Below are 9,138 nucleotides of genomic sequence, written 5' to 3' on the forward strand. Positions count from 1 at the left end.
TATAGTTTTTTTGATGTGATGCAACTGTTAATGTGATATATTAATTCAACTGGTACCATAACAATCAATGAGTGGTAGGAAACTCCCTATTCCATTTTTATTTGTTCACTTTCATCAACATTTTTTTTCTTTATTGGGCATCCAATTGAGTAAAGCCTTTTGCCAGATAATGGAGATAACATTATTCTTTATCTGAGGTGGGAAGATTGCTTGAGTCCAGGAGTTTGAGACTAGCCTGGATGTCTTGGCAGAACCTCATCTCTACAAAAAATACAAAAATTAGCTGGGCATGGTGGTGTGTGCCTGTAGTCCCAGCCACCCAGGTGGCTGAGGCGGGAGGATTGCTTGAGCATGGGAGGCGGAGGTTGCAGTGAGCCGAGAACAGGCTACTACTGCACTCCAGCCTGGGCAACAGAGTGAGACTGTCTAAAAACAAACAAACACAAATCAAAAGTTATTATTGATAGGTGAGAACTTATTTCTGTCATTTTGTTGTTTTCTGCTTATCTATATATCCTTTTTCCCTTTCTTCCTCTTTCACTGTTTACCATTGAGGTTTAGTGGATTTCTGTAGTAGTAATATTTGACTTCTTTTTCTATTTATATATCTACTGTACCAGTTTTACATTTGCATGTGTTTGCTTGTTGGCAAATATTGTCCTTTTGCTTTCAGATATAGGACTGACTTAAGCCTGTCTTGTAGGACCAGTCTAGTGGTGATGAATTCCCTCAGTTTTTGCTTGTCTGGCATTTTATTTCTCTTCATTTTTGAAGGACAGCTTTGCTAGGTTTAGTATTTTTGGCTAATAGTGTTTTTCTCTCAGCACTTTAAACATACCATTGTATTCTCTTCTGGCCTGTAAAGTTTCTGCTGAGAAATCTGCTGTTAGACTGATGGGGATTCCCTTATATGTGACTTGATGCTTTTATCTTGCTCTTTTTAGAATGCTCTGTTTGTCTTTGACTTTTGATAGTTTGACTATAATATGTCTTGGAGAAGACCTTTTTGGGTCGAATCTATTTGAGGATCTCTGAGCTGTATCTGAGATGTCTGAATCTCTTGCCAGACTTGGGAAGTTGTCAGCTATTATTTTGTTAAATAGATTTCCTATTCCTTTGCTCATTTCTCTTCCTTCTGAAACTCCCAGAATTTGAACATTTGGTCACTTTATGGTGTTCTATATGTTATGTAGGCTTCCTTCATTTTTTTTTTTTCTGAGCTGTCTTCAAGTTCAGAAATTCCCTCCCCTTCCCCTTCCCCGTCCCCTTCCTCTTTCTTTCTTTCTTTCCTTCCCTCTTTCTTTCTCTTTCTTTCTTTCTTTCTTTCTTTCTTTCTTTCTTTCTTTCTTTCTTCTTTCTTTCTTTCTCTCTCTCTTTCTGTCTTTCCCTCTCTCTCTCTTTCTTTCTTTCTTTTTTCTGAGATGGAGTCTTACTTTATCACCCAGGCTAGAGTGCAGTGGTGCAATCTCAGCTCACTGCAACCCCCGCCTCCTGGGTTCAAGTGATTCTCCTGCCTCAGCCTCCTAAGTAGCTGGGACTACAGGTGTGTGCCACCACGCCCAGCTAATTTTTGTATTTTTGGTAGAGACATGGTTTCACCATGTTGGCCCAGCTGGTCTCGAACTCCTTACCTCAAGTGATCTGCCCACCTCGGTCTCCCAAAGTGTTAGGACTACAGGCATGAGCCAGTCTGCCTAGCCAGAAATTATTTCTTATGCCTAATTTAGTCTATTGTTGAAGTTGTCTATAGTATTTTTAATTTTATTCATTGAATTCTTCAGTTCCAGGATTTCTGTTTGTTTTTTCTTTCTTTTTTTTTTTGAGACGGAGTCTCGCTCTGTCACCCAGGCTGGAGTGCAGTGGCACGATCTCAGCTCACTGCAAGCTCCGCCTCTGAGTTCATGCCATTCTCCTGCCTCAGCCTCCTGAGTAGCTGGGACTTCAGGTGCCCACCACCACGCCCAGCTAATTTTTTTGTATTTTTTAGTAGAGATGGGGTTTCACCGTGTTAGCCAGGATGGTCTTGATCTCCTGACCTCACGATCCATCCGCCTCGGCCTCCCAAAGTGCTGGGATTACAGGTGTGAGCCACCACACCTGGCCACCTGTTTGTTTTTTATTAAATGATATCTATTGCATTGTTGAATTTTTCATTCAGATCATAAATTGTTTCCTTGATTTCTATTTTTTACCTGTGTTCTTTTGTAACTCACTGAGTTTCTCTATTCTTTTCAAGCATTTCATAAATTTCCTTTTCTTTCAGATCTGTTATCAGAGAATTATTGTGTTCCTTTGGAGGTGTCATGTTTCGTGTGTGTGTGTGTGTGTATGTGTGTGTGTGTGTGTGTGTGTGTGTGTGGTTTGAGACAGGGTCTATCTTTATCACCCAGGCTAGAGTGCGTAGTTCGCTGCAGCCTCAAAGTCTTGGGCTCAAGGGATCCATCTGCCTTAGTCCCCCAAGTAGCTAGGACTATGAGCATACAACACCAGGCCTGGCTAAGTTTTTATTTTTCACAGAGATGGGGTCTTGCTATGTTGCCCAGGCTGGTCTCCAACTCCTGGCCATAAACAATTCCCCTTGTCACCTTATTAAGCACTTACTTGTAAGGCACTTTATTTTATTTTATTATTATTTTTTGAGATGAAGTCTTACTCTGTTGCCCAGTTTGGAGTGCAGTGGCATAATCTTGGCTCACTGCAACCCTGCCTTCTGGGTTCAAGCAATTCTCATGCCTCAGTCTCATGAGTAGCTGGGATTACAGGCATGCATTACCATGCTTGGCTAATTTTTTGTGTTTTTAGTAAAGACGGTGTTTCACCATGTTGATCTTGAACTCCTGACCTCAGGTGATCTGCCACCCCCAGACTCCCAAAGTGCTGGGATTACAGGTGTGAGCCACCACACCCAGCCTCCAGTGCCTTTAAATAATTTTAATTTTTTTCCAGATTTTATTATTGTTATCTAAATGAGGGTTAGTATAACCAAGGTACTCTGCCAGTATGGGCAGATGAAAGTCCCTAGTTACTGAATTTTGTGTGTTGATCTTTTTTTTAAAAGTTTTAATTTTAAAACATTTAAATTGTTTTTGGAGTACAGGACAAGTTCTTTAGTGGTGATTTCTGGGATTTGGTGCACCTGCCACCTGAGCAGTGTATATTGTACCAAATATGTAGTCTTTTATCCCCCTCCCACCCTTCACCCACCCCAAGTCTCAAAATTCTGTTAATTCATTCTTATGCCTTTGTATCCTCCTAGCTTAGCTCCTCACCACTTATAAGTGAGAACATATGATATTTAGTTTTCCATTCCCGAGTTACCTACCTTAGAATAATGGCCTGCAGCTTCATCCAAGTTGCTACAAAAGACATTATTTCATTTATTTTTATGGTTGAGTAGTATTCCATGGTGTATATATACACCATATTTCTTTATCCACTTATTGGTTGATGGGTACTTAGGTTGGTTCCACATTTTTGCAATCGCGAGTTGTGCTGCTATAAACATGTGTACGTGTGTCTTTTTCATATAATGACTTGTTTTCCTTTGGGTAGATACCCAGTAGTGGGATTGCTGGATTGTATGGTCGTTCTATTTTTAGTTCTTTAAGGAATCTCCATACTGTTTTCCTCAATGGTTGTACTAGTTTACATTGCCACCAGCAGTATAAAAGTGTTCCTTTTTCACCATACCCACACCAACATCTATTGAGTTTTGACTTTTAAATTATGCCCATTCTTGCAGGATTAAAGTGATATCTCATTGTGGTTTTAATTTGTATTTCCCTGATAATTAGTGATGTTGAACATTTTTTCATATGTTTATTGCCTCCTTTTTTTTTTTTTTTTTTTTTTTTGTGACAGGGTTTTGCTCTGTTACCCAAGCTGGAGTACAGTGGTATGATCTCAGCTCAGTGCAACCTCTGCTTTCTGGGCTCAAGTGATCCTCCAGCCTCAGCCTCCTGAGTAGATGGGACTACAGGTATGAGCCACCATACCTGGCTAATTTTTGTACAGATAGATTTTCACCATGTTGCCCAGGCTGGTCTTGAACTCCTGAGCTCAAAGTGACTCACCTACCTCAGACTCCAAAAGTGCTGGGATTATAGGCTACCACACCCAGCCTGTATATCCTCTTTTGAGAATTTTCTATTCATGTTCCTTGCCCATTTTTCAATAGGCTTATTTTTTTTTCTTTGTTTGAGTTCCTTCTAGATTCTGGTTATTAGTCCTTTGTTGGATGCATAGTTTGCAAATATTTTCTCCCACTCTGTGAGTTGTCTGGTTACTCTGTTGATTATTTCTTTTGCTGTGCAGAAGCTCTTTGTTTAATTAGGTCCCATTTATTTATTCTTGTTTTGTTGCATTTGCTTTTTGGTTCTTAGTCATGAATTCCTTGCCTAAGCCAATGTATAGAAGGGTTTTTCTGATGTTATCCTCTAGAATTTTTATGGTTTCAGGTCTTAGAGTTAAGTCTTTGATCCATCTTGAATTGATTTTTGTGTAAGCTGAGAGATGAGGATCCAGTTTCATTCTCTATAGGTGGCTTGCCAGTTTCCCCAGCTCTATTTATTGAATAGAGTATCCTTTCCCCAGTTTGTGTTTTTGTATGCTTTGTCAAAGATCACTTGGCTGTAAACATTTGGTCTTATTTTTGGATTCTCTATTCTGTTCCATTGGTCTACATGCCTATTTTTATACCAGTAACATGCTGTTTTGGTAACTATAGCCTCATAGTATAATTTGAAGTCAGGCAATATGATGCCTCCAGATTTGTTCTTTTTGCTTAGTGTTACTTTGCCTATGTGGGCTCTTTTTTGGTGCCATATGAATTTAAGAATTGTTTTTTCTAGTTTTGTGAAGAATGATGATGGCATTTTGGTGGGAATTGCATTGAATCTGTAGATTGCTTTAGGCAGTATGGTCATTTTCACAATATTGATTCTACTCATCCATGAGTATGGCATGTGTTTCCATTTGTTTGTGTCATCTATGACTTCCTTCAGCAATGTTTTATAGTTTTCCTTGTACAGATCTTTCACCTGCTTGGTTAAATATATTCCTGAGTATTGTATTTTGCAGCTGTTGTAACAGGGATTGAGTTCTTGATTTGATTCTCAGCTTGGTTGTTGGTGTGTAGCAGTGCTACTGATTTGTGTACATTGATTTTGTATCCTAAGACTGTACTGAATTCGTTTATCAGATCTAGGAGATTTTTGGATGAGTCTTTAGGGTTTTCTAGTTATACGATCATATTGTCAGTGAACAGCAACAGTTTGATTTCCTGTATTTCTATTTGGATGCCCTTTATTTCTTTCTCTTGTCTGATTTCTTTAGCCAGGCCTTCCAGTAGTATGTTGAATAGAAGTGGTGAAAGTGGCATCTTTGTCTTGTTCCAGTTCTTGGGGGAATGCTTTCAACTTTTCCCCATTCAGTATTATGTTCGGTGTGAGTTTGTCGTCTATGGCTTTTATTGCTTTGAGTTATGTCCCTTCTATGTTGAGAGTTTTTATCATAAAGTGATACTGGATTTTATAAAATGCTTTTTCTGCATCTATTGAGATGATCCTATGATTTTTGTTTTTAATTCCGTTTCTGTAGTGTATCGCATTTACTGACTTGTATACATTAAATCATTCCTGCATCTCTGGTATGAAACCCACTTGATCATGATGTATTATCTTTTGATATGTGATGGGATTTAGTTAGCTAGTTTTTGTTTTTGTTTTTTTAGGATTTTGCATCTATGTCTATCAGGGATACTGGTCTGTAGTTTTCTTTTTTTGTTAAATCGGCTCCTGGTTTTGGTATTTGGATGATACTGACTTAACAGAATGACTTAGGGAGGATTCCCTTTTTCTCTACTTTTGGAATAGTTTCAGTAGGATTGGTACCAATTCTTCTTTGAATGTTTGATAGAATCCAATTGTGAATCCATCTGGTCCTGGACTTATTTTTGTTGCAGTTTTTAAAAATTACTGATTCATTGTTACTGCTTGTTATTGGTCTGTTCCAGGTTTCTATTTCTTCCTGATTGAATCTAGGAGGGTTGTATATTTCCACAAATTTGTGTGTTCATCTTGTATTTGCCCATTCTTTACTAAATATCTTATTCTAAAATTTCAGCTGTAAATAATATTTCCCTTTCTCATATTGGTACCTCTTAATTACTTTTCTTATCAAATCTCATTGTCTACAACTTATAGTCTAAACTTGGAGATGACACAGCAGGTATCCTTGTCTTAGTCCTAACTTTAGTGAGAATACTTCCAGTGTTTCATCATGAAAGCATGATATTTTATGTAGGCTTCTAATAATTCTTTGTGAAGGAGTTTCTCTTTTTAAAATTAGTAATAAGTATTTAATCTTTACAATGTGTTTTTAGCATTTACCAAGATGAACACATGATTTTCTCCTTCAGTCTGAGTTTATGTAATTAATTACATTATACATTTCCCAATGTTGAGGCATCCTGACGTTCTTAGAATAAATCTTACTGTGTCATGATGAATTGATTTTAAAAAATATTATAATGTTAGATTTAATTAGGTAATACATTATTTATAATTTTAAAATTCATATTTGTAATTGAGATTTGCCAGACATTTCTTCTTTTGTTTTCATGGTCTATTGTCCTCCAGCTTTGACATCAGGTTTATACTAATCTTTAACAGATACTTAGCCTGCCAACTCAATGTAATCCACAGTAATGTCACCCTATAAGATTTCTGAAGAGATTGGTGTGAGGTAGATATTATTATCATCATTTTTTTTTCAGATGTGGTAACTGAGGTACATTGAGAATTATAGTGTCTAATGTTTATGATGTAAGTCAGTGACTAGCAAACTACTTATTTATGAAAATACTACAATTATTCTTTTAATTTCTGGGGTTGAGAGTAGAGCAAAGAATAATTACTCCTCTGATCCTCTCCAGCTACTCAAACTAATATTGTTGTTTATTTCTGTTTCTCTCTATTTTTACTAGGCTAGGAATTATCTGTGAATGTAGGACTACTGGATTTGCAGTCTTCCTCTGACACTGTGGAGAGTTTCTAGGAATGAAACAGATATATGGCCTTGGGTCCCCTTTTCCTTTTCTTTTTTTTTTAAATAGAGATGAGCATCTCACTATGTTGCCCAGGGTAGTCTTGAACTCCTGGCCTCAAGCAATCCCCACCCGACCCACCTCTCAAAGTGATGGGATTACAGGCATAAACCACCATGCCTGGCCAGAAGGTGCTTTAACACCAAATCTGAAAATTGTTCAGAAGAGAAACATTGAGCATGAACACCATCTGTGCGAGTCATTTACCTATTGCCCCTCACCTCTAAATCTACCTTCTGTACTCTTCCCTGTAATTGATGGGGCTAGTTGTCCTCAAACTGTTTCTGACTTCTTTGTAAGCTTGCTTCCTGTTCAGTTCTGCCAATAGGGGTCACTAGAGAGAGACTGGGAGGCAGAAGGAGAGGAGAACATGCTTCCTGTTTTTTCTGTTCTTGTTAATGTTGCTTACAGGACCAGCAATGCTTCTTCACCTAGAGGCACTTCCCCCAGCAGTGGCAGTTGGTTCTAGCCTTCAGCTTCTTTCAGCACTACTGGAATCAGCCTCAGTGATTCCCTCTGTACCCGCTCAGAGATTACAAACAGCAGCCAGATGGTTCTACCTTCCACAAAGATTGTGGTTGCAATTCTGGGCTTCTAAGTTCTGGTTACTTCATATTTTTCCTTTTGTTCCTCCAGCCCTAGAGGTGGTAGCTGCTTCCTGAATTTATTATTTCTAGATGACTTTTGCTTTTTCAGCCTTTGTATTTTGCTTTTCAGCCCTCTAATGCCTGTATGACCAATTTCCCTGTAATAAATAAATTTCCTCCATTGAAATACCTAGTGTGGCTTTTTTTTGTTTGTTTTTCTGACTGGACTCTGACATAAAGAGGACTGCTCATTATATGCCAGCTCAGAACCACTTAATTATGAAAATAGTATATTCATTCTTTCCACTCCTCCAAAAATTCTGAGATTAATTTGTAGATGTCGCCGGCCTTGAATGAAGTGCTTAGTTCCTTGCCAGTGGAAAACAAGATTCTGGTAATCTATAACATAAGTAGGATCATGATTAATTAAAGTATCATCTATGGTTTCTTGGGAAAAAATGCCTATTGAAGTAGTTGCCTTCAGGGATCAAGTGGCTGCTGCATTTTACCATTGTGGTAGTACAGATAACAACAAGGACTGTGAGTGGGATGACATCTATGACTGCACTGGAAACCTTACAGACAGAAAATGACAAATTGAAGGCTTTGAAGTCTAAGTTCAAGTCAAATTGAGACAGAGAACTTCTATAGCAACTTTGAAAAAAGTTTCTGATTTCTTATAGCTATAAGATCAACATTATTAAAAATATAACTAGGTGGGTTGCAGAATTAAAATGGAAATTAAATTTAGAGACTCATCAAGTCATTTATGTGACAATCAGGGCACTGGGAGCAAGCGGGATTCTAAGACTTGCATTGGACTTGGATGAAGCTAAATGCCCAGGTCTCTCTGAATAAGCAGAAGCAGCCCCTCTTATAACAGAGAAGACTGCTGGGCGCGGTGGCTCATGCCTGTCATCCATTACTTTGGGAGGCTGGGGAGGGCGGATCACCTGAGGTCGGGAGTTCAAGACCAGCCTGACCAACATGGAGAAACCCCATCTCTACTAAAAAAATACAAAATTAACCAGACGTGGTGGTGCATGCCTGCAATCCCAGCTACTAGGGAGGCTGACACAGGAGAATTGCTTGAACTCGGGAGGCTGAGGTTGCAGTGAGCCGAGATCACGCCATTGCACTCCCGTCTGGGCAACAAGAGCGAAACTCCGTCTCGGGAAAAGAAAAAAAAAAAGACCGGGCGTGGTGGCTCACGCCTGTAATCCCAGCACTTTGGAAGGCCGAGGCAGGTTGCGGTGAGCCCAGATCGCGCCATTGCACTCCAGCCTGGGCAACAAGAGTGAAACTCTGTCTCAAAAAACAAAAACAAAAACAACAGAGAAGATTGACCTTTCCTTCTTGAAAACTCTATAATCAGTTCATCTGAAGCAGCTGCCTTACAAGGGATACTTATTATCCTCAAGACCCATCCCCATTGCTGATTATTTT

The 9,138-nt window shown here is 38.8% G+C and overlaps 1 long non-coding RNA gene across 1 annotated transcript in view; it reads left to right on the forward strand.

The window, feature by feature from the left end:
• Positions 1–7,883, forward strand: part of LOC100593708 — a 22,806-nt gene extending 14,923 nt beyond the window's left edge. Inside the window, exon 3 of the long non-coding RNA XR_001114916.2 lies at positions 6,986–7,883. This is a non-coding gene — a long non-coding RNA (uncharacterized LOC100593708). The remainder of the gene's footprint in view (positions 1–6,985) is intronic.
• Positions 7,884–9,138: the final 1,255 nt, after the last annotated feature.

The sequence above is a fragment of the Nomascus leucogenys genome, chromosome 15 (assembly GCF_006542625.1).
Source record: "Nomascus leucogenys isolate Asia chromosome 15, Asia_NLE_v1, whole genome shotgun sequence".
NCBI classification, from domain to species: Eukaryota; Metazoa; Chordata; class Mammalia; order Primates; family Hylobatidae; genus Nomascus; species Nomascus leucogenys.